Raw genomic sequence first — 26,743 nt, 5'->3', positions numbered from 1 at the left:
GGATGGCGGGTTTGAGCATATGTGATGTAATGTCAGAATTCAGAAAAGATCCGTCGTGTAAGAAATTCAGGATACTTCATGGGGCAAACCTACTCATGAACCTCACTTTTGAACCTTATACAGATGAGTGAAAATGTATGTTTCTTGTTTAATTTAGTCATGACAGGAGTTTGTTTTGTCATGTTCCTGTATTTTTGTTTCATTTCCTGCCCAGCGCATTTCCTGTTTTCCTCTTTTTTCTACTATTTTCCAGCTGGCTTTCTCACCTGTTCGCTGTTCAGTCACTGACAGCATCGTTAGGCCTATTTAGGTTGGCTGATTTTTTTTTTTAAACAAAAATATGAGTTTAAATAAATAATAACATATTCACTACGATTATAAGTAGGGTTGTACGGTATTAGTATAGTACCGTGATACTAATGAATCATATTCGGTACTATACCGCCTCTGAAAAGAACTTCTAATTTACTAATCCTCGCTTTCATGGCGACTAATAAAGTATGTTTCTTACAAGTATCATCCCTGCAGGACGAGGAATAGCTTAAACATGCTTCACTACACACCGTAGCTCACAGCGTCAAAATGTAAACAAACGCCATTGGTGGATCTACACCTGACATCCACTGTAATGATACCAAGAACAAGAGCGTATCTAGTCGATACTAATATTTATATTATGTTTATGAACTCAGGAAGTATGTCCCTGGACACATGAGGACTTTGAATATGACTTGGTATCGGATTGATACCCAAAATTGTGGTATCATCCAAAACTAATGTAAAGTATCAAACAACAGAAGAATAAGTGACTAATACATTTTACAGAAGTGTAGATAGAACATGTTAAAAGAGAAAGTAGGTAGATATTAACAGTAAATGAACAAGAAGATGAATAATTAATTTTCTACCACTTGTCTTTAATAATTTTGACAAAATAATAGAATGATAAATGACACAATTTGTTACTGCATACGTCAGCAGACTAATTGGGAGCCTTCGTTTGCTTACTTACTAATAAAAAACAAGTTGTCTAGTATGTTCACTATTTTATTTAAGAACAAACTTGGAATAAGAAACATATGTTTAATGTACTTTAAGATTTTTTGTTAAAATAAAGCCAATATTGCAATTTTTTGTGGTCCCCTTTATTTAGAAAAGTATCGAAAAGTACCGAAAACTATCGAAATAATTTTAGTACCGGTACCAAAATATTGGTATCGGGACAACATAATTTGAAGACCCTTCCACAGTGCTTATTATCCAATCCAATCCGTTCCATCAGTAACGCCCGAATTACTATACTGAAAAGTTAGTCGCTTAACAAGGTCCAGACAGACCGCGGCAGCATTAAGGCTACTTTAGTGCGTTCACAACACTGCAAGGTATGATCGCGGATTCAGATTTTTTTTTTGTCAAATCTGATCTTTTTATGTAGTCATTCACATTAAAAAAAAATGTGCCCAGACTCAAATGTGAATGCAAACTGACCCGAATACATACATGGCGTCTTGACGTCACACGTCCTGCAGTGTTTACAGAAGTAAACCCAGAAGTAAACATGCTTCAATTCTAATCGTCTCAGTACTGGCGCATTTGTGGCAATTTCAAGGATTTGTTCAATCAAAGTCAACATTTTCTGAACTGTAGAGAAGATTATGAAATGATAAATGGGTTATACTTGTATAGCGTGTTTCTACCTTCAAGGTACTCAAAGAGCTTTGACACTATTTCCACATTCACCCGTTCACACTAACATTCACACACTGATGGTGGGAGCTGCCTTGCAAGGCCTTAACCATGACCCATCAGGAGAAAAGGTGAAGTATCTTGCTCAAGGACCCAAGTGATCAGTGGTGAAACATTGATTGACGTGAGTTCCCTTAAACATTATTTTTGCCTGTTTCTGCTAATTTGTCAACTATTTATTTTGTATCCCTCTATTTCATTGGATAATGATGACACCTACAACAAGCATCATCATTATTCACCATTATGTGACTGGAACACGGGAGAGTTCACACTGAAGTCTCATCATAACAATCTGATTGATTTGTAAAATAAAACTCATAATAATAACGTCTATAATATTGCTGACAGAAAAATAACTTTTATGCCATATGCCTATGGTAAGAAAATCGCAAATCACATTACTAAAGCTTTGCAGTATAGGTGTTCCCCTTAAACATAATTCATGTAGTTTAATAGTAGTGTTTTGGGGACTCCGAAGACCGGATGCACTGACAGACTCATAGTCAAAAAGGTGAAATTCTATGGTTTTTTTTTAATTCTTCGCTTTTATCGTTTTCACCATAAATGGCAGGTTATTGTGATGGTCCATATCGGGGACGGCGTGGTGCGGTTGGCAGAGTGGCCGTGCCAGCAATCTGAGGGTTCCTGGTTCAATCCCCACCTTCTACCAACCTCGTCACGTCCGTCGTGTCCGTGAGCAAGACACTTCACCCTTGCTCCTGATGGGTCGTGGTTAGGGCCTTGCATGGCAGCTCCCGCCATCAGTGTGTGAATGTGTGTGTGTGAATGGGTGAATGTGGAAATAGTGTCAAAGCGCTTTGAGTACCTTGAAGGTAGAAAAGCGCTATACAAGCATTTACCATTTACCATATCAACCGTCCCTACTGGCCAGGTGTGGCCTTTAGGACTTGAAATTGACACCTGTGTTCTAAATGCCCTAAATTACCAATAACTGGACACTAACAATATTGCTTCTCAACCATTTCCATTTCTTCAGTATCCATCCAAGGCAGCACAGTGGAAGAGGGGTTAGTGCGTCTGCCACACAATAATAAGGTCCTGGGTTTGATCCTGCGCTCGGGATCATTCTGTGTGGAGTTTGCATGTTCTCCCTGTGACTACGTGTCACAGGGAGAACATGCAAAGTCCACACAGAAAGATCCAGAGCCCAGGATCAAACCCAGGACCTTCGTATTGTGAGGCACACGTACTAACCCATGTTTCACTGTATTTGCTGTATAATTCTAATACAGTAAGACTTAGACTTAGACAAACTTTAATGATCCACAGGGGAAATTGTTCAACACAGTAGCTCAGTTACAATGATGGAAAGGACAGTGCAGGTATAAATAGACTAATATAGCCACACAAAAAAAAATCTAACATATATACGAATATATACATAATATGTGTACAGAGTAATTTATATACAGATATATTATATTATGTCTATAACATATATACAATATAAACCAATGACCATGTACAATATTACAGTATATACAGTCTATATGACAGCAGCAGCATAAAATAGAGAATAGGTCCAGCAGGAAATAGAAAATAGACATTATAAACAAAGAGAAGTAGCTAACATGTCAGGTGTCAGGTAATAGGCAGATGTCATCTATTGCTGTATGGCGAGTGATTATACAGCTGGATGGAGTGTGGAATGAAGGAGTTCTTGAATCGCACAGTGCGGGAAGGAAGTTGAAGGAGCCTGTTGGAGTATGAACTCCGCTGTCCCTTAATTGTCAGGTGGAGTGGATGGGCAGGATTGTCTATGATGGCCAGCAGTTTGTCCAGTGACCTCCTGTCCCTCACTGACACAAACGCCTCCAATTGCGTGCCAATAGTTTGGCCGGCTTTCCGGATCAGATTATCAATCCGGTTTGAGTCCCTTTTGCTGGTGCTGCTCCCCCAACAAACCACTGCAAAGTACAGTGCACTGGCCACAACAGACTGATAAAATATCTCCAACAGCTTGCTGCACACATTGAATGACCTAAGCTTCCTCAGGAAAAAGAGTCTGCTCATGCCCTTCTTGTAAACAGCTTTGCAGTTGTCCTTCCAGTCCAGTCTGCTGTTCAAGTGGACTCCCAGGTACTTGTACTGCTCCACTACTGCCACCTCCCGGCCCTGGATCTTGATGGGCTCCACCGGGGTCACTCTCTTCCTGAAGTCGACGACCAGCTCCTTGGTCTTGTCCACATTAAGGACCAGATGGTTCGCCTGAGACCACTCCACAAAGTCAGCGATCAGTGTCCTGTACTCCAATTCCCGTCCCTCTCCGATACACCCGACCACAGCAGAGTCGTCAGAGTATTTCTGCAGGTGGTAGGACCTGGAACTATACTGGAAGTCTGAGGTGTACAGGGTGAACAGGAAAGGAGACAGGGCGGTCCCCTGTGGAGCACCTACACCACTGACTACAGTATCCGACACGGAGCTCCCCAGTCGCACAAACTGGGGCCTGTCAGACAAGTAATCAGTGATCCAGGAGACAATGGATGAACTGACACCCATCCTGAGCAACTTGTCACTCATCAGAATTGGCTGAATGGTGTTAAAGGCACTGGAGAAATCAAAAAACATGATCCTCACAGTGCCCTTCCCACCATCCAGGTGAGAGTGAGCATGATGCAGCAGGTAGATAACAGCATCGTCCACTCCTACATGGGGCTGATATGCAAACTGTAGAGGATCCAGGGAAGGAGCCACCAGTGGCCTTAGCTGATCCAGCACAAGTCTCTCGAGGACCTTCATGACCTGGGACGTCAGGGCTACAGGTCTGAAGTCATTTGAGCTCGATGGGACGGGCTTCTTGGGCACCGGCACTATGCAGGATGTTTTCCATAGCACTGGTATCCGTTCTAGCTTCAGACTCAGGTTGAAGATGGAGTGCAGGATCCCAGTTAGCTGAGCAGCGCAAGTCTTCAGGACCCAGGGGTTGACTCGGTCAGGGCCTGCTGACTTAGCTGGATTGACTTTCTCCAGCTGCCGTCTTACAAGTCCAGGTGTCAGACACACCGGGCTGGCTTTCTCAGTGGGGGTGGAAGTAGGGGAGGGGAGAGGGGGGAAAAAAAACGGCTGTGGCAGGTAAAAGAGAAGGAGGGGGAGGTGGAGGTGTGAGAACAGGAGTAGTGGGGGGAGGGCCAGTAAGGGGTGCGTTGCTAAATCAACAAGTTGTTAGCAAAAAAATCTTGCAAGTGCAACAATTCTGAATCAAAGAGGTTGTGCACAGACAATAAACCTTTGGGAAGACATCCAGCCCCTGTTTTCGAGGCAAGAAAGTTTCTCTCCACTAGAACCTTCTCTTTTTTCAAGTCAACTCTGTAGACCAGTGCAAGGTCGTTTCCACTGCTATCATCTGTGCAATGTTTCCCTGTTTGCAAGTTGCCTGTCAGCTTTTCCATGCAACAACACTGACAGTGGTCCTTAGTGTTTGGGCCATCTCATGCTTACTAAAGATGACTAAAGCTTTCTTACACTTACACTTTCAACCATTTAGATGTATTCAGTGTTTGTTGTGTAATTCTAATACAGTACAAAAAAAGTTGTGAGTGAAAAGATCTTGCAAGTTAAAAAATTGTGCACGTTCGCATCACAGGAACCTCCTGGGGGCTAAGCCTCTCCTGTTCTTCAAACCTAGAGACGCCCCTGTCAATCAAGATACTGTGTGCTGGACTTCATCTGGACTTGTGCTTTTCAATTGTTTTGTATTTGGTAGAAAAAAGCAAATAACAGACATGACACATACACTTACTTACGATAGTAATTTGAAATGGCAATTTTCTGGCTTTAAGAATGTATATTGTGGTATTCAGTAAGAGTTTAGTTTTGAGATCAGGCAAAGTAAAACAATATGGAATCACTAAATTCTGAGAAGAAAAATATTAAGCAACCGTGTAAAGTTTCATTTCCAAAGCTAACACCTGCATCAGATCAGATTAAATCTGTTCATTAGTCTGCAGTTAAAAAGGAGTGTTCACACCTTGGAGAGCTATTGCACCTAGTGCATGGATTGACAGGAATCATGGCTCCAACACGAGAGATGTCAATTGAAACAAAGGAGAGGATTGTCAAACTTCTTTAAGGAAGTAAATCATCACACAAAGATGGTGATTGTTCAATCTGCTGCGTCCAAAATCTAGAGTAGTGATGTGCAGCTCGATACTGAAATAGCAGTACCGCTGATACCAATTCTTTATGCTTTAATATCGATTCTCAAATCAAAATATCGAGACTTTAGTTATTTGAGATAAGGTATATCATTATCAGGATCGTAAAGTAACTAAGTCATTGAGATCTTGTCCAAATCAGTCGGTACGTGTCCATGCACTAAATGAGTTCTATTTGGCTTTCAATAAGACTCCTACAACCAATGGAAACACCTTAATCCGATCGTTTTTGAAAAGTCAGACTAACACACCTGGATTATGCGATTGGAAACCAGATCTCTCAAGGAGGTGTGGAGGCAGGCACGTGCACACATAGGGCCCTATGGGTGCCTGAGCCCCTGCCCTTTTTTGCCTCGTCTTAAAAAGTGCCCTCTGCCTGTGTGTGTGTGTTTGTTTTTTTTCTTTAAACAACATTAATAAATTCCTGTCAGGGATGTAAAAAAAAAACAACAAAAAAAACAGCGGTACAAAAACTCCACGTTTTCTTGTAACCGGGTTGTTTGAGCCTGCCGCTTCCTTTAAACGTTTAGCCCCTCCTCGATCTGCGGGCTGCAGCCAGGGTTACTCAGACGTGACAGTGGAGCAACTTGAACCTGTGAGTTATGGTCTAGTCGCCGTCCACTTATTCAGCATCTAATATGGGTAATATTTCAGAAAAACGCTGTATTATTCTATTAGTCAATGTGTCAGCTTCTGTTTTTGCCGGACGTCGGAGCACGGCGCATCAATTGAGCACGGCACATCAAGTCCGCACAGAGCAGAGCGGATCGTGCGGGACAGGAAGTAATGTACAAAATAAAACACCGGGTTAATTTTCTAAATAAAATGCACGTTTACGGCGGATCACATTTCTCTCACAGTAGAGTTTTAGATATAAGGTTATTGTGACTTTGCTATTACTGTGTGGGTTAACAAAATAATAATAATAATAATGATAATAATAACAATAATAATAAGAAGAACAATGATAATGATAATAATAATTATTATTATTATTATTATTATTAATAATAATAATAATTTCAGCATTCTGGGGATATAAGATGTAGGTTATCTGTTAGGAATATTGCCATCTGTATTTAAACTTGATTCATGTTGATTATGCCTGCAGCCCAATGCCAAAAAAAGAAAGGATACGGCCCTCTACTGGCCCCTGGTCCATATTTTTGGCCCTGTATTGGGTTTCAGTTGTTTAGTCTGAGCATTAAGTGAGATAGACCATAAGCTACAACTTGATGGTGTTTTCATCAAGTTAAGGGAAGAAGGACAGTTTTTCACATTGAAGTTTTTTCCATTTGGGTATTTATTTTTGTATTTTTTTTCAAAGTTCATGTTGCACTGTTCAATGTTCAATATTAAAGTGCTTATGTTTAACAAAAAATAGCCTAATAATAAACCAGTGTTTTGTTGCTTTTCATGTCTTCCAAGCCTATGATAATGTGAATTAACTCATTATGACCATAATTTGTTGACACAAAAGAAATGGCAATCACTTTTACCTACAAAGGACACACAGCTAAGTAGTTAGCTTCCTATTAGCAAATTTAATTTTACATTAATTTCCATATTGTGTAAAGGACAAAAAAAAAAATCCTGCCCTTTTCTGACTTTGAGCCCCTGCCCCTCATAATCATGTGCACGTCCCTGTGTGGAGGTGTGTGCGACCAGAGACTGGAGGTGCATGCGCCAGTCACAACGCACGGAATACAACCCGAAGCAGATACCATTCAATAAAAACAACAATTGTAATGAAGAAGAAACTGCTTATTTACTTTACAAATTTAAAGAACAGAACATTTTGAAGTGTATCATTGGTAGAAAAAAGAACATATTAATTTAAGAAGGTAGCTAAGGAAATGTATAATGCCATCCTAATTTGGACTACCGAACAAAATACGTATGAGATGAGAGATAATAAGGCAGGTTAAATAATAAGGCAAAAAATAAAGCGTAAACAAATATGCTGCATTTGTGCAAGCCAACTGATTAACTTTCCGCACAACAAGCAAGATAGTCCAGAACAATAGTAATCTTCCTCTGGATATCAGTCGGGGCACGAATGGTCTTTTCCTTTGGATTAAAAACTCCTTTCATCAATCCACAGAGCCTTTTATAAATGATCTTTGATACATTCAAAAGGTTTGTTTCCATGATTTTCATCCAAAAATGCCTTCGAAAACGCCGCCTTTCTTTGCATCCGACCCGATACATTCTTGGCAGGAACGTCATGTCCGTAGTGCAATCTAAGATAATTTATTGATGCTGTCTGCTATTTAACATCAGCATAGCCATTAAAGACATAATATTTGTTATCTCTGCCAATATTACAACGGACATCAGTAAAAATAAGTTGTAAGGATCCACAAATCTTAGTGTGACGTCGTAGGTCAACCGGAAAAGTAATTCAGTTCTCCATGCTAAAATGAAATAAGCGCCCCCCAGTGTACGGGAAGCACACTCTCAAATAGTCGAATTGAAACCCAAATTTTACTCAGTACGAAAGAAAATCAGTGGTATCGCACATCACTAATCTGGGCCAAATTCATAAAAAATGGGAAGGTTGCAAAAGGCACGCATACTGGGAGACCAAGGAAAACATTAAAGTGTCAAGACAGAAAACTTAAAGCAATATGTCTTGAAAACAGAAAATGCACAGCAAAACAAATGGGTGAAAACTATAGTCACCGTCTGTGACCGAACTTTAAGAAGCCGCCTAAAGGAAATGAGATTGAAACACAGAAAAGCTAAACCAAAGCCGTCATTAACGCCTAAACAGAAAAAAACTACGTTACTCTCCCCCACAATGGGCCAAGGAAAAACAATCGTGGACTGTTGAATCATCAACAGTCCACGAATGTTTTTCCAAGTCATATTCAGTGATGATTTTTTTTATCTGCATTGAGCTTGATGATGCTGGGACTTTTGTTTGGTGTAGTTTCAATGAGATTTATGAAGACGACTGCCTGAAGAAACCTTGCACATGTCCCAGTCATTGATGGTATGGAGCTGCATGTCAGGTAATGGGATTGGGGAGATAGCTGTCATTACATCTTCAATAAATGCTCACGTTTACATTGATATTTTGGACAAAATTGTAATGCTTTTTGCCATACAGCTGAAACTGAAATATGTGGTGGAAATTGAAGGAAATGGTCCAAGACAATTGTGGTAAGTCCATACCTCAGAATCTGCAAGCTGTTATAAAAGCCAGAGGCGGTGCAACAAATAAATTGTGGAGTGTTGTGTTTTTTTGGTTTGTTTGTTTTAAATTATTTCATAATTCTCTTTAGAATTGAGTGATTCCATAATTTTCATACATCTGAAGGAACATCCTCCAAGACTGGTGATTCCATAATTTCCCCAAGGGCTTTCTGTGCACTCCGTAGCTGTCTCTGCATACTGGGTTCAATAATGCCACTCTAGATTGTAACAAAGCGCAATGTTGGCATTGTTACTAAACCCAAAACTTTAACCTTGTAAGTGGAATTGACTTAAGAATAATCAGTACATTTGGGACACACCTTGACCAACTAGAAACTAACAAGCAGATGTCTCAATTTTGAGCAAAATTAGTTGTAAAACATGGCTGCCATCAAGTGAATGTCTTTGCAGGGGCACATGCTGGACTTAGTCTTATGCTTGGCACCTAAACTTCTAGGCTGCTGTATTTATGCAATTTTCCGTACTTCGTGGAATATATCTGGTCTTATTTCAATTCAGTCGGTTATTTATTTTGTGCAAGGCAGATGTTGTCATTAATACGTTCTAAGATATGTACGGGCTCCTCTCTGAGCTGCCACCTTAACGTGGTAGAGGAGTTTGCGTGTCCCAATGATCCTAGGAGCTATGTTGTCCGGGGGCTGCTATGCCCCCTGGTAGGGTCTCCCAAGGCAAACTGGTCCTAGGTGAGGGATCAGACAAAGAGCAGCTCGAAGACATCTATGAAGAACACGAACAAAGGACCCAGATTTCCCTCGCCCGGACGCGGGTCACCGAGGCCCCCCTCTGGAGCCAGGCCCGGAGGTGGGGCACGATGGCGAGCGCCTGAAGAGGCAACATGGGTCCCCCCTCCAATGGGCTCACCACCCATAGCAGGGGCCATAGAGGTCGGGTGCAGTGTGAGCTGGGCGGCAGCCGAAGGCAGGGCACTTGGCGGTCCGATCCTCAGCTACATAAGCTAGCTCTTGGGACGTGGAACGTCACCTCGCTGGGGGGAAGGAACCTGAGCTAGTGCGTGAGGTGGAGAAGTTCCGGCTAGATATAGTCGGACTCACTTCGACGCACAGCAAGGGCTCTGGAACCAGTTCTCTTGAGAGGGGCTGGACTCTCTTCCACTCTGGCGTTGCCGGCAGTGAGAGGCGACGGGCTGGGGTGGCAATTCTTGTTTCCCCCCGGCTCAAAGCCTGCACTTTGGAGTTCAACCCAGTGGACGAGAGGGTAGCTTCCCTCCGCCTTCGGGTGGGGGGACGGGTCCTGACTGTTGTTTGCGCTTATGCGCCAAACGGCAGCTCAGAGTACCCACCCTTTTTGGATTCACTCGAGGGAGTACTGGAGAGTGCTCCCCCGGGTGATTCCCTCGTTCTGCTGGGGGACTTCAACGTTCATGTTGGCAACGACAGTGAAACCTGGAGAGGCGTGATTGGGAAGAATGGCCGCCCGGATCTGAACCCGAGTGGTGTTTTGTTATTGGAATTTTGTGCTCGTCACAGATTGTCAATAACAAACACAATGTTCAAACATAAGGGTGTCCATATGTGCACTTGGCACCAGGACACCTAGGCCAGTGGTTCTCAAACTTTTTTTTGTCATCCCCCACTTTGGACAAGGGGGAGTTTTCAAGCCCCACCTGCCCCCATCGCCCCAACAGAACGCTAATGCCAAGCTTAACATTTTCAAATTTATTGAACATCAAGTAACATCAAGTTGTATACATTCAAACTCAATAACATAAAATAACATCAAGTTCAATAATAAATAAAATAACTGTGCAGCTGTGGTATAACTTGCATCAAGTTCAATAATAAATCAAATAACTTGCATCAAGTTCAATAATAAATAAAACAAAAGTGTTATAACTTGCATCAAGTTTAATAATAAATTCAAAAAAAGTGTTATAACTTGCATTAAGTTCAATAATAAATCAAATAAAAGTGTTATAACTTGCATCAAGTTCAATAATAAATCAAATAAAAGCCTTTGAGGAAACTGTCCATTATCTTGAACAGCTCATCAGCAGTGGCTCTATTTTTTATGTATTTGCAAAACAGCAAATCCTCGCACAGTGACTTGCCATTCACAAAGCGGACGTATGCGATGAACAGGCAGTCTTTATTGCTGTCAGTAGCTTTGTCCACTTGTAAAGCAAAACGACTTTCTTTTAATTGGTCTACGAGTTGTTCCTCAAGATCACTTGCAATGTCGCATATACGTCTCGCAACTGTGTCGTTTGACAGTGGGACAGCTTTTAATTTTGCTGCGCTTGTCTCGTCAAGCATGACTAACACCATGTCCATTGCAGCGGGGAGAATGAGCTGCTCAGCAATTGTGTGTGGTTTTTTGCATTGTACAATTCTGTATGCAACTCTATATGAAGCCATTTGAGTGTTACTGTTTACTGATGCAGCTTTTACCATGCACTTCTCCTGTTGACGGTACTCTGCCAGTTTTCTTTGAAATAAATCAAGTGGCTTATTGATGTGATTGGGGTGTGTGGTCTCGAGGTGTCTCTTAATTTTGTTGGGTCTCATGCTGTCTGCTGCTAGCGGTTTTAGACACAGAACACACAGGGGTCTCTCCTCTGCCCCCACCACCGCTGCCGTGAGTCCAAGAGCAAGATACCCTTCATCATATTTTCTTTTCGGTTGGCTTTTTGGTTGATTAGGCCCGTCAGATTTTTGTTTCTCTGCAGGCGCTGGCTCTGGCTCGACGACTTTTAAAGTGCGAGTCACAAATTTATCCATTTTGTGTAATTGTGGTCCACACATTAGCCTGCTACACTTCCGCGCAAAAGTTTGTTCCGTTTAGCCCCGCCCCCATTAGTTACTGTTGCTATGTCTGTCAAACTTTCGCTCCTACCTAGAAATTTAAAGCCTACAGGAAAAATAAGTAATTTACATTTATTTATACAGCAGATTTCACAGACAGAATCACAAAGTGATTTACAGTGTGTATAAAAAAAGAAATCATAGTAAAAAAAAAATCTAAGAATATAATAAAAAAAATAATAATTTAAAGTGAAATTTCCTCCCGTTCCTCGCGCCCCACCTGTCATGTCTCTATTCCACACCTGTGGGGCGCACCCCACACTTTGAGAAACGCTGCCCTAGGCCGCAGTTCCATGATCGACTTTGTAGTTGTGTCATCGGATTTGCGGTCTCATGTTTTGGACACTCGGGTGAAGAGAGGGGCGGAGCTTTCTACCGATCACCACCTGGTGGTGAGTTGGCTGCGATGGTGGGGGAGAATGCCGGACGGACCTGGCAGGCCCAAACGCATTGTGAGGGTTTGCTGGGAACGCCTGGCAGAGTCTCCTGTCAGAGAAAGTTTCAATTCCCACCTCCGGAAGAACTTTGAACATGTCACGAAGGAGGCGCTGGACATGGAGTCCGAGTGGACGATGTTCCGTACCTCTATTGTCGAGGCGGCCGATTGGAGCTGTGGCCGCAAGGTGGTTGGTGCCTGTCGTGGCGGTAATCCTAGAACCCACCAGCGGTAAGGGATGCCGTCAAGCTGAAGAAAGAGTCCTATCGGGCTCTTTTGGCTCATAAGACTCCGGAGGCAGCAGACAGGTACCGACAGGCCAAGCGGTGTGCGGCTTCAGCGGTCGCGGAGGCAAAAACTTGGACATGGGAGGATGTTGTGGATCGGTGGAGGGAATACTTCGAAGACCTCCTCAATCCTACCGGCACGTCTTCCTATGAGGAAGCAGGGCCTGGGGAATCTGTGGTGGGCTCTCCTATTTCTGGGGCTGAGGTTGCCGAGGTAGTTAAAAAGCTCCTTGGTGGCAGTTGTGGATGAGATCCGCCCGGAGTTCCTCAAGGCTCTGGATGTTGTGGGGCTGTCTTGGTTGACAAGACTCTGCAACATCACGTGGACATCGGGGGCGGCACCTCTGGATTGGCAGACCGGGGTGGTGGTTCCTCTCTTTAAGAAGGGGAACCGGAGGGTGTGTTCCAACTATCGTGGGATCACACTCCTCAGCCTTCCCGGTAAGGTCTATTCAGGTGTACTGGAGAGGAGGCTACAACGGATAGTCGAACCTCGGATTCAGGAGGAACAGTGTGGTTTTCGTCCTGGTCGTGGAACTGTGGACCAGCTCTATACTCTTGGCAGGGTCCTTGAGGGTGCATGGGAGTTTGCCCAACCAGTCTACATGTGTTTTGTGGACTTGGAGAAGGCATTCGACCATGTACCCCGGGAAGTCCTGTGGGGAGTGCTCAGAGAGTATGGGGTAACGGACTGTCTTATTGTAGCGGTCCGCTCCGTGTATAATCAGTGTCAGAGCTTGGTCCGCATTGCCAGCAGTAAGTCGGACCCGTTTCCAGTGAGAGTTGGACTCCGCCAAGGCTGCCCTTTGTCACCGATTCTGTTCATAACCTTTATGGACAGAATTACTGGGCGCTGTCAGGGCGTTGAGGGTATCTGGTTTGGTGGCTGCAGGATTAGGTCTCTGCTATTTGCAGATGATGTGGTCCTGATGGCTTCATCTGGCCAAGATCTTCAGCTCTCACTGGATCGGTTCGCAGCCGAGTGTGAAGCGACTGGGATGGGAATCAGCACCTCCAAGTCCGATCCATGGTTCTTGCCCGGAAAAGGGTGGAGTGCCATCTCCGGGTTGGGGAGGAGACCCTGCCCCAAGTGGAGGAGTTCAACTACCTCGGAGTCTTGTTCACGAGTGAGGGAAGAGTGGATCGTGAGATCGACAGGCGGATCGGTGCGGCGTCTTCAGTAATGTGGACGCTGTATCGATCCGTTGTGGTGAAGAAGGAGCTGAGCCGGAAGGCAAAGCTCTCCATTTACCGGTCGATCTACGTTCCCATCCTCACCTATGGTCATGAGCTTTGGGTCATGACCGAAAGGACAAGATCACGGGTACAAGCGGCCGAAATGAGTTTCCTCCCCCGGGTGGCGGGCTCTCCCTTAGAGATAGGGTGAGAAGCTCTGTCATCCGGGAGGAACTCAAAGTAAAGCCGCTGCTCCTCCACATCGAGAGGAGCCAGATGAGGTGGTTCGGGGCATCTGGTCAGGATGCCACCCGAACGCCTCCCTAGGGAGGTGTTTCGGGCACGCCCGACCGGTAGGAGGCCACGGGGAAGACCCAGTACACGTTGGGAAGACTATCTCTCCCGGCTGGCCTGGGAACGCCTCGGGATCCCCCGGGAGGAGCTGGACGAAGTGGCTGGGGAGAGGGAAGTCTGAGCTTCCCTGCTTAGGCTGCCGCCCCCGCGACCCGACCTCGGATAAGCGGAAGAAGATGGATGGATGGATGGATGGATATGAACGGGATAACAATAATCGAATTACACAAGTGCAATAGCGGGTGAGCTGTTTTGAGTTGAACCTTTGGATTGTTCTGAGTCTTTACATTTTATTTATGTTTTGGATTGTGTAGGTTATCGTTAAGAACTTGCGAGGAGTGTGGAGCGTATTCATTCTCGGGCTTAATTATGTTGCACATGTGCATGTGTGTTAGCATGTAGAGTGGTACCTCAGGTTACAAATGCCCCACTCCCATGATTTTTGGGATATGAGTGGTCTCTCAGCTAATTGTTATAATTAGGTTCCGAGTAAAAATTTGGTGTACGGCCCCTACTGTTAGTTGCCGTAGCGAATGTTACAGTGAACCTCATAAATTCCAACCTAAACATCTCAAATCTCAATCAATCAATCAATGTTTATTTATTAGCCCTAAATCACAAGTGTCTCAAAGGGCTGCACAAGCCACAACGACATCCTCGGTACAGAGCCCACATAAGGGCAAGGAAAAACAACCCAGTGGGACGTCGATGTGAATGACTATGAGAAACCTTGGAGAGGACCGCATATGTGGGTAACCCCCCCTCTAGGGTAGACCGAAAGCAATGGATGTCGAGTGGGTCTGACATAGTATTGTGAAAGTCCAGTCCATAGTGGATCTAACATATTAGTGAAAGTCCAGTCCATAATGGGGCCAGCAGGAAACCATCCCGAGCGGAGACGGGTCAGCAGCGCAGAGATGTCCCCAACCGATGCACAGGCGAGCGGTCCACCCCGGGTCCCGACTCTGGATATCCAGCACTTCATCCTTGGCCACCGGCCCTGTGTGTCTCCCTCTCCACAAGGGAGAGGGGGGCAGAGGAGAAAAAAAAGAAACGGCAGATCAACTGGTCTAAAAAGGGGGTCTATTTAAAGGCTAGAGTATACAATTGAGTTTTAAGATGGGACTTAAATGCTTCTACTGAGGTAGCATGTCTAACTGTTACCGGGAGGGCATTCCATAGTACTGGAGCCTGAATAGAAAACGCTCTATAGCCCGCAGACTTTTTTTGGGCTCTGGGAATCACTAATAAGCCGCAGTTCTTTGAAGGCAGATTTCTTGCCGGGACATATGGTACAATACAATCGGCAAGATAGGCTGGAGCTAGACCGTGTAGTATTTTATACGTAAGTAGTAAAACCTAAAGTCACATCTTAAGTGCACAGGAAGCCAGTGCAGGTTAGCCAGTATAGGCGTAATATGATCAAACTTTCTTGTTCTTGTCAAAAGTCTAGCAGCCGCATTTTGTACCAACTGTAATCTTTTAACGCTAGACATAGGGAGACCCAAAAATAATATGTTACAGTAATCGAGACAAGACGTAACGAACGCATGAATAATGATCTCAGCGTAGTTAGTGGACAAAATGGAACGAATTTTAGCAATATTACGGAGATGAAAGAAGGCCGTTTTAGTAACACTTTTAATGTGTGACTCAAACGAGAGAGTTGGGTCGAAGATAATACCCAGATTCTTTACCGAGTCGCCTTGTGTAATTGTTTGGTTGTCAAATGTTAAGGTGGTATTATTAAATAAATGTCGTTGTCTAGCAGAACCGAAAATCAGCATTTTTCGTTTTCTTGGCGTTGAGTTGCAAAAAGTTAGCGGACATCCATTGTTTAATTTAATTAAGACACGTCTCCAGCTGACTACAATCCGGCGTGTTGGTCAGCTTTAGGGGCATGTAGATTTGGGTGTCATCAGCATAACAGTGAAAGCTAACACCGTATTTGCGTATGATGTCGCCTAGCGGCAGCATGTAGTTATCAAAGAGTGCAGGGCCAAGAACCGAACCCTGGGGAACTCCGCACGTTACCTTAACATAGTCCGATGTCACATTGTTATGGGAGACGCACTGCATCATGTCAGTAAGATAAGAGTTAAACCAAGACAAGGCTAAGTCTGACAAAACAATACGTGTTTTGATACGCTCTAATAAAATATTATGATCGACGGTATCGAAAGCGGCGCTAAGATCAAGAAGCAGCAACATAGATGACGCATCAGAATCCATCGCTAGCAACAGATCATTAGTCATTTTTGCGAGGGCTGTCTCCATAAAGTGATTTGCCCTGAAACCGGATTGAAAAGGTTCACAGAGATTGTTAGACACTAAGTGTTCATTTAGCTGCTGTGCAACAATTTTTTCGAGGATTTTCGATATAAAGGGAAGGTGGGACACCGGTCGGTAGTTTACCATGAGGTCAGGATCGAGGTTAGGTCTTTTAAGCAGAGGATGAATAACCGCTTTTTTGAATGCTAGGGGAACAGTGCCAGAGGAAAGTGATAAGTTCATAATATTTAGCACAGATGGACCTAATAATACAAAATGCTCCTTGATAAGTTTCCCAGGAAGTGGGTCAAGTAAACAAGTTGTTTGTTTTATCCCACTTACACGCCGTAATAATTCCTCTAATGTTATTTCATCAAAAAGAGAAAGACTATTTTGGAGGGCCGTATCCGTCGTATATACAGTCGTATCTGTGTTAATAGAACCCAGTTGTAGCTGGGATGCGTTGTCTTTAATCTCCTTTCTAATTAGTTAAATTTTCTTATTAAAGAAATTCATAAAGTCATCTGCCGAGTGAGTGGAGCTACTGGGAGGAGTCCCTCGTTGGTTTAGCGACGCTACTGTACTAAACAAAAATGTAGGATCGTTTTTGTTGAGGCGGATGAGATTTGAATAATATTTAGCTTTAGCTAAGGTAAGCATGCGTTTATAAGATTAAAGATTAACGATTAAAGTACCAATGATTGTCACACACACACTAGATGTGGTGAAATTTGTCCTCTGCATTTGACCCATCCCCTTGGGGAGCAGTGGGCAGCAGCGGCGCCGCGCCCGGGAATCATTTTTGGTGATTTAACCCCCAATAAGTTATTAAACTATCACTCCATGCTTGATGGAAAACCTCAAGTTTCGTCGCGTGCCATTTGCGTTCCAGCTTTCTACATGATCATTTATGAGCTCTAGTTTCTTCTGTAAACCATGGGGTACACCTTTTAGGGGCCCTTTTTTGCTTTAGCGGTGCTAAACTATCAGTGGTTTCACGTAGGGCATCGTCAAAGTTGTTAGTGAGGTTATCAATAGAGCCGACATAATTTGGGAATGGTGCCATTACCGAAGGCAGTAGGTCAGCAAGAGTCATCGTTGTGGCAGCATTAATGTTGCGGCTGCTATAGCAGTTATTATTATTATTAGCTTATTGACAATGAGTCAGAATTTCGAATTTGATTAGGTAATGATCGGATATTACTTTAATATACGGGAGTATCATAACTTTGGAGGTGGTGACACCCCTGACAAGCACTATTGTCATATTACCGTTGCGATGCGTGGGTTCATTTATTATTTGTGTAAGACCACAGCTATCAATTATAGTCTGGAGTGCCACGCACTGAGGGTCCGATGAGGTATTCATATAGATATTAAAGTCCCCCATTATGATTATATCATCGGTGTGCGTCACTAGATCAGCAACGAACTCTGAGAATTCACTGATAAAGTCCAAATAGGGCCCTGGGGGGCGGTAGATAACAGCCAGGTCGAGAGGCAGCGGTGTGACAGACCTCATAGTAAGCACCTCAAACGATTTATATTAATTATTTAGGTTAGGGGTAAGATTAAAGTTTTCATTGTATATTAGTGCGACCCACCTTTTTTAAGAGGACGGCCAATATGAGCATTTGTATAGTTAGGAGGAGATGCCTCAATTAGCGCAAAAAAATCGTCTGGTTTGAGCCAAGTTTCGCTAAGACCAATGACGTTAAGATTGTTGTCGCTAATGACCTCATTAACTAATAACGTTTTGGGAGACAATGATCTTATGTTTAAAAAGCCCATATTATAGATATTGGGCTGTTTTGACGAGTTTTTGTTGAAATGGTCCGTAGTAGCAATATTAATAATATTGCGTTTATTATGCGTAGTGCACTTTAAATAGTTTCGACCATATCTAGGAATTGATATGACGGGAATTTTCAGATTGTTTGCTTGGTGCTACGATAAACTGAACGCATAATAATTTGCCACCTCAGTAGAATGCATGTCTACCTCTGACACAGTCACAACAGAAAAAACATTGTGTGAGTTGTGTATTATTCTACGAGAATTGCTATGTGTGCAGGGATTATCCAGCCTGACGCTGGCTAGTTCTGTTTTAACTGACTCCTCACCCGGACTAGCAGACTTTGTAATTGCCTGTGACCGGGCTTGCTCTAGTGTAGTTAGTCAAGTGTGACTCAAATAGTAGTCTATGTTCCTAGCCAGGATGATGGCGCCTTCCTGGTTAGGGTGAAGGCCGTCTCTCATCAGCAAGCCTGGTTTGCCCCAGAAAGAGGGCCAATTATCAATAAACGTTAGTCCCTGTTGTCTACAGAAGATAGTCAGCCACTTGTTAAGCGAGACTAATCTGCTGACTAATCATCATTGCCTCTCGCAGGCAGGGGGCCAGAGACAATTACTCGATGCCTGGACATCTTTCTAGCGAGATCACAAGTCCTGGCTATGTTTCTCTTTGTAATCTCTGACTGTCGTATCCTAGTGTCATTGGAGCAAACGTGTACAACTATATTCGCATAACTAGTGGTGCGATTAGCCTGTCGTACGTGTTTACTAGGCCTGTTGCGAGTTAGCTCCCTAAGATTAGCTTCAATGTCAGGTGCTCTGGCCCCGGGAATACACTTAATTGTGGCTGGTTTGCTAAGCTTTATGTTTCGGGTGATGGAGTCCCCTATGACTAAGGTGTGGTGCCCGGTAGACTGGGGTGTAGGACTAGCTAAAGGGCTAAATCTATTATGCGTCTCAACCGGTACACCCTAGCTTATAGACCGCTTAGGACTACTATAAACTGGGCTAGTTAGCTCGCTATAGCTAACACTAGCAGATGTGTCCGCAACATCTAAAGTTACGAGATTACTCTGTTCTAACTGGTGCACACGGCCCTCTAGCAGAGCCAACCTATCCATGAGTAAGGTGCACGACGCGCAGGAAGCCATACTCACGGTATTTTCTGTCACCGAGTGAAGTTCCTGCTGTCTTCCGGGAAGTGGTCACGGTGTGTGGGAGTAGATTCCTTCCGACCGATGACCGGTGCCGCCTTTCTCCGCGTTAGCTTCGTTAGCTTAGCAGCTAGTTAGCTGAGGGAGGGGTGGTGAGACAGAGATCGGGTGATTTGCAAGTTAAATAGGACTACTAAATATGTTTGGGAAGTAGTAAAGAAAGCTGCAAAACAATTAAAAGCACACAGATAGAACGGTACTTAGCTTTTTCGCAACAGCGAGCTGTCAGCGAGCAGTCACTCACGGCAAATCTATCTCACTTTCTAGCATTAGCTAGTAGCTAGGAACACATTTCAATCATGGGAATGCAGATAGGGAGTGTAAAGGATAGTACTGAGAAGAAGAAGCGGATGATATTCAGTGAATGAAAGAAATAAGTCATGAAAAAACATAACCAAGGTGTACCAACATGGCGAAGCAGTACAAACATATCACTTTTTACAATATCAGCACCACACTGAATGAGTCAATAATGCCAACCAAGGGTAATAAAATACATTTTAACAGCAGATATTTATCCATAAAAGTATTGAGACAAAAAGCTTGCAACTCAAATGTATACTCACAATTTAAAGCATAACAAAAAGCTCACAGGCAGCTTTTATCTCAAAATACTCATAAGTTGAGTTACCACTGTTCTTACTAGAACTACTGTAGTTGCTGGTAGAACATTCTATTGTATTGTTTCTATACAACGTTTTTTCTTAATTAAAAAAGCATAAAATGTTACAATTGTGCTGTTTTTTGTGGGGCCCAGAACAGAATATTAGAATTTCATTTATTTTCAATAGGGAACAGTGATTTGAGATACGAGTAGTATGAATCGCATGTCTGCCAAGGCAACTGCAGTTTAGACAGACTGATTGGATAAACACAAATGTCTACACAGCAACAATAGCACACCTACAGTAAAAAAAAACAAAACAGCAATAGCATAGATCTTGTGGACGTATGTTACATGACAAGTGCATCAACAATTGAATGAGGGCAACCATTGCAGACGGCAATCGGTGGATTAATGTGAATTAAACATATTGGGACCATCTGACTTTGGTGTTATCAGATTAGTGGACTTCCACATTGCACACTAAACAATTTAGTCAACATTATACATTGTTATTCACTCCTGGTGCTGTTTATCAGGTTAGTATGACAGCTGAAATGCCTCATTAACTTTTTGGCCCTTTAAGACCACTATAGTTTTTTTCAAGTCGACCACGTTCAAGTGTCCCAAAGATATCCGTGTCATGTCTGACGGTTTGAGTACATGAGAATACATTTGAGAACGTTTGTTTGGCGTGTCGCTGGTCTCTCTGTTTATTTACACACTGTAATAATAACTTTAAAAGGATAATACCGGCTTTGCTGAAACAGTCATGGATATGGTCTGCGGCTTTGCAACCCTGCACTTTTCACAACAAAGGGGCGAGGCTCTGGGATGTTTTATTGTGGAAAAGTGGCTGGTTGAAATGACTAATTAGTTGGTTATTTTTAGACGGTTGCAATAATCAATCACTTGATTACTATACTGGTAAAATCTGGAAAACTGCTGCTACATTTTTTGTTGTTACAAGCTAAATCAGAGGTCAAACAGGAAAACTCCTGGTGATCAGTGATCACAATGACCAGTCCACCCCTGGAGTCACACCACTGAGACGCTGGCCCAGCAACGTGCGTCTGAGGCACACTAAGTAATCAAACAGCATCCACTCCAGTCTCTTCAGAGCTGCCTTGTTTACAAGTTCACAAGCACGTCATTTAAACCACACCCGTGGTTGTAGCCTACTATTTTCAGTCAGACCACAAGTGTTCATTTTGAAGCTTGGTAAAAAGTATTTCTGAAGGTATTGGTAATGACAGTATCTGTATTTTTGCATTTTCAAATGTGCCACAGGGCCATATTATGTCTACTTTGTAGGGCTGCAGCTATCAATTGCTTTACAAATGGAGCTATCTATCAATTAGTTTGTTGCATTAATCAGATAAAATACTGTGTTATTTTGGGGGAAAAGTGTAACCCTCAGAACAAAGTCTGACATTTTGTCTTTTCGGTACATTAGTGTTGTATGGAGTAACACAAGATGTTGTACATCTTGAATTTTAAAATGTCAATGTTATTCAACCATACCCCAAAACCAAACAGGACATAAAAGTAATTAATTATCATTAAAAAAATTATAAAAAGATTTTAGATTTTTTTTTTCTTTACTGCCTTTGCTCAAATTGCTCAATCAATTTCAGCCCTAGACAAAAATACTAACAATGTCATGTTTTTTTAAATGTTATTATTCAAACCCTTTGAAGGTATTTTGATCCAATGATGTCACAGTTGTCAATTAGTATTATTTGCATAACATGAGTTACTCACTTGTGGTATTATCTGATCAAAAGGGCTACAAAAAGGTCAAAACTAAAAATTAAAAAAAAACATTATATGTTTGATATATTTTTATTTAGGGCTCAAGTTTGAGAAATTTGAAAAACATATTTGTACGCCCTTCAAAAACTTAAGGACTTTATGTCCTGTTTGGCTTTGAAAATAATTGAAATTGAATTCCCCCAGAGGGTCAAATAAACAAGTATGTTTCTGCTCGCCATAACCTTCATTCTTTTTTTTAATAAATGCACATCGTCGTCATTGAAATAAAATTGTTAACATGTATACCTTAATAGAATCTCGGCTACCCATACACACTGTGCATCCATAAGCAAAAACTATGTCTTCGCATATCAATTTTGTTCCGAATTTTATCAATTTGTATTAGTTACACTCGTTAAACGTAATCCAAGCAACATAATATAAATTGAAGCTTTTTTTTTTTTTTAAATCAAATTAATCGATTAATCACTACTACTTTGTGCATTCAGAACTGATAAAAAGTCTCTAAAACACCTCTCGCCACTGCTTTACTTCCCTTTCAAGGGTGAGGTCAGTGTTGGTTGCAACACCTTCCATTTCTTTAAAAAGTATGTATTTAGGTTTGAATACGACTCCACCGTTAATAATGATCTAAGCCAGTGGTATCAAAGTCAAGGCCCGCGGGCCAGATCCGGCCTGCAAATGAGTTATCTATGGCCCCCAGGATGATATTTTATTAGTATTAGAACCGGCCCCCAGGCCACAGCCGCCTGCTGCTGTTTTGCATGCACCAATACTCCATCAGTGTTGGCGCTAGGAATTTTGTAAATGGGGTCAGAGGGACCCCATTAAGTCATAAAAATGTGGTCCCACAATGAATCTTTGGGGTCGCACTTTTTTCTAACCGTTTTTGAAAACAAATGATAAATGTATGCATTACACTGTTGTTATATCTCACATTCTATATTGTGTTTTGGAAAAAGGTTGTCATAAACGTTACTTAATTCATTAAAAAAATAATAATATGAAAGAAAAAAATGTTTTATGCATATGTATATTTATTCACTTATAAACATTCATTCGCTTTCTTCTTTCCTTCATGGATCTAAACTTTACGACTTCCGGTATTTTTTTCTATATTTTTATTGTAACATTTTCAGAATGTGTTTGTTCTATTTATGGCCAAAGTAAGACAAAGAAAACAATCTGAAGTTGTCTTTATTTTTTAGTTTTAATGCCATGATTTTAATAGTCCGGCCCGCGTGTGCACAGATTTTCCTCCATGCGGCCCCTGAGCTAAAATGAGTTTGACACCCCTGATCTAAGCTTTCCTTCTACTTCCAGTCATTGTGCCAAACCAGGGAATATATCTACGAGTCAGTGTCTATAGTGAGGAGGTTTTCATACGAAGTCATACTTATTTCCGTCCCAACTGTGTCTCTGACACGCTTGACTTTATTTGAAGACAGTAAGGGTCGTCATTTGTCAGTTAACACATGCCAAGTTACTGTAGGTCACACATCTGTGCGCCGTGTTGTACACAATATAGGCTACTCTGTCACTGTCTGGTTGTGAACACTGAAGTGACTGTAGGAATACACACTAGCACACACACAGATCAACTGAATGCAGGTCATGGGCATAGGCACTGTTATTGTCATTGATCAGGTCACATGAGCATATTGACTGCTTTTGTGGGATTTGGGAGTTTACACTACACACATATACTGTGCATTTGTGTGTAGACAAATTTATGCAGGATTGTTAAAAGTGGGATGGCCAGTGAGGACACAAAAGTAACATTTTGTTCATGAAGAGACAGAGGAAATGGAACAAAGGACACTTTTTTCAGTGAGTGTGTGTGTCTATTGTTGATTGTTGGTTCCCACAAAGAGATGTCAGAGAATAGGGATGAATAAAGTTTAGTAATGGATACCTTTACCAAACATACGCCCAGATATTCATACAATTTATAAACAGACCAGATTTTCTCGATTTCTCGAATGACATATTTGTTTGTCAAACTGTTATTAAGTCTGTTGTCACGCGCAGGTCCGACTTAACCTAAATGGGGGGCCTGGGGCTCAACAACTCTCCTCCCCCAATCATGATTCCCCTCAACAGAACAGCAACAATGCAAGAATATCACCCATTTGACAAATTATTTCTTTCATTAATACATCTCTGCCGTGACAAGCTCATGCAAGTCTTTGCAGGTGTGATATAAACCAGTCAACTTTGACTACAGTGCTGGCTGTCCCGGAGACTGCCTGTATTTTAGCTCATTGGTAGTACGATGGTCTTTCACACTAGCGATGTGGGTTCGAGCCCCGCTAAAAGCAGTAGGAAAAAACAACGCAGTGGAGAGAGAGGAAGAGAGAACACAATCCCAAGACTAGCCTGAGCTGTTTGTGATTGACAGCTATGAACACCAATCAATGAAACCCGGGAGCCCATGATTGGGTTTATTGTATTCTGTTATTATTATTATTTATTTTAATTTTTTTACTTGTTTCATTTTAAATGCTTGTAATTTGATTACTTTGTATTGTTTCTTTTTTAAGTGCAGCACTCTGGAGAGCATGGAGAAAGATTAGATTGGATTGGGTGGAGCCAATGGGCTTCAGCCCAGCTAAACCTGTGCATTAAAGTGACCTTGGTCATGCTAGACATTAGTAGACATTAGCATATCACATGATATTTTTGTAAATCTTAGAAGACCTCAATAGAACTGAGATCACACAACATCAAATAAAAACAATTAAAAAAAAGACCATCCTCGATAAGGTAGTGTAAAGCCTAAATATTTAACAGCAGTTATGTAAAAAATAAGTATACACACAAAGCAGTAAGACTCCAGTGAGCATCCCTGAAAACTGTCATCTGATACAAAGCACAGCTAGCTCAGATCATGAATGAAAAAAGGAAGATGAGGCTTTTACATTAATGGCTGCAGGAAACCAACAAAGAAGCATCTGTTGAGATGAGAGCAAATAACTTCAATCCATCAAGGAAAAAAACCCTCAATCCTTCTCTTTATGTTTCCTTATGTTAAAATAATATATGGGCATGGTCGTTGTGTATTTACATGCTGTATAACTGAAGTTACATTAGGGAACATCATAAATTAGGGGTAAAAAGATTTTTTTTTTTAAACAACCTCTGAACATAGCTTGTGCATGCAGTGATAAAGGAAAATGAGAAAATAAAATAGGTTAAAAATTAAGATAAAACTACAAACATAACTAATACTTTAAATAGAAAATGTTAAAAAGTTACTATTAGTAAGAATATTAAAGATTGATGTATTATATATTGGAGTAAAAGCAATAAATACAAACATGTAGTTCATCAAAGAAGGCTGGATAGAGATTCACCAATAGTTTATAAATGGTGGTTATTGCTTGATACAATTGAACTTGGTATATATTGTTGCATCAGACTGCATTGTTTGGATTTTCACTTGTAGTCTAAAAGATACTTTAATATTTCTCTAGTACTTTGATTTCTTTGATGACAAGTACTTTAAGTTGAATTTTCTCCATGATGCATATTTGGAAATGGTATATTACACAACTATCGTACCGTATTTACAATGGCCTGCAGTAATTGTTCTGAATTCTTTAGCATCATCTACCATCTAATGTTTGAACTGCCATATCATTTTCAGGGCATTTAACATCCAAATCACACATTTTATTCATTTTGATTAGAAATGGATTAATAATTTTTGAGAATCAATTAAAAAAAAATTATGCATATATTTTTTGTAAATATTTTCTTTGTGCAAAATTATGGATTAAAACATCAAACAACTATTATTGACATCATTGCTATTAATAATACTGTTGTTTTTATACATTTTTGCTGTTTCCTTTTTTTAATTATTGTATTTAAAGGCCTACTGAAACCCACTACTACCGACCACGCAGTCTGATAGTTTATATATCAATGATGAAATCTTAACATTGCAACACATGCCAATACGGCCGGGTTAACTTATAAAGTGCAATTTTAAATTTCCCGCCACACTTCCAGTTGAAAACGTCTATGTATGATGACGTATGCATGTGACGTCAATGGTTGATACAGAAGTATTCGGACCCATTGAATCCAATACAAAACGCTCTGTTTTCATCCCAAAATTCCACAGTATTCTGGACATCTGTGTTGGTGAATCTTTTGCAATTTGTTTAATGAACAATGGAGACTGCAAAGAAGAAAGCTGTAGGTGCTATCCAGAGGTGGGACCAAGTCATTGCTTTGCAAGTCACAAGTAAGTCTCAAGTCTTTGCCCTCAAGTCTCGAGTCAAGTCCCGAGTCAAGACAGGCAAGTCCCGAGTCAAGTCCAAAGTCAAGACTGGAAAGTCTCAAGTCAAGTCCCAAGTCCTGCATTTTGAGTTTCGAGTCCTTTCAAGTCCTTTTAACCACAGACTAATATATTATATATATTAATATATTAATTATATATATTAATATATTTACACAGATTGTGTATGCTTTTAAAACGCTGTATTTATTTATTAAAACAAGTGCATTTGAAATTGCAGGAAAAATAGTGCTGACATTGCACTTCATAATAGCACTATTAACCAGTCATTTTAAACATTTAACTCATTCCTTTACAGAATAAACACATTTGAAAAAACAAGTCCAACTGTACTTATTTGTACAAAAGTGCTAACATTGTATTTCCATGGCATATTGCATTGTAACTAGTTCCACAGCAGTTTCTATCCTGTTCTTACCTTATCTCATTGATCTCATCTCATACTGTATGTGTGTTTATGTGTGCGTACACATAAAAAACATAACAAATACATGAACAAAACAATGAACAGAGTTGTACTTTTTAGATGTCAGGGCCCTATGCAATATGTA

At 41.5% G+C, this 26,743-nt stretch overlaps 1 long non-coding RNA gene across 1 annotated transcript in view; it reads left to right on the top strand.

Annotated features, from left to right (window-relative positions):
- LOC133635230 (uncharacterized) overlaps positions 1-26,743 on the top strand; it is a 52,656-nt gene that overhangs the window by 820 nt on the left and 25,093 nt on the right. The window lies entirely within an intron of this gene.

The sequence above is a fragment of the Entelurus aequoreus genome, linkage group LG19 (genome assembly GCF_033978785.1).
Source record: "Entelurus aequoreus isolate RoL-2023_Sb linkage group LG19, RoL_Eaeq_v1.1, whole genome shotgun sequence".
Lineage (NCBI taxonomy): Eukaryota > Metazoa > Chordata > Actinopteri > Syngnathiformes > Syngnathidae > Entelurus > Entelurus aequoreus.
This window is presented reverse-complemented; position numbering and strand designations above follow the sequence as displayed.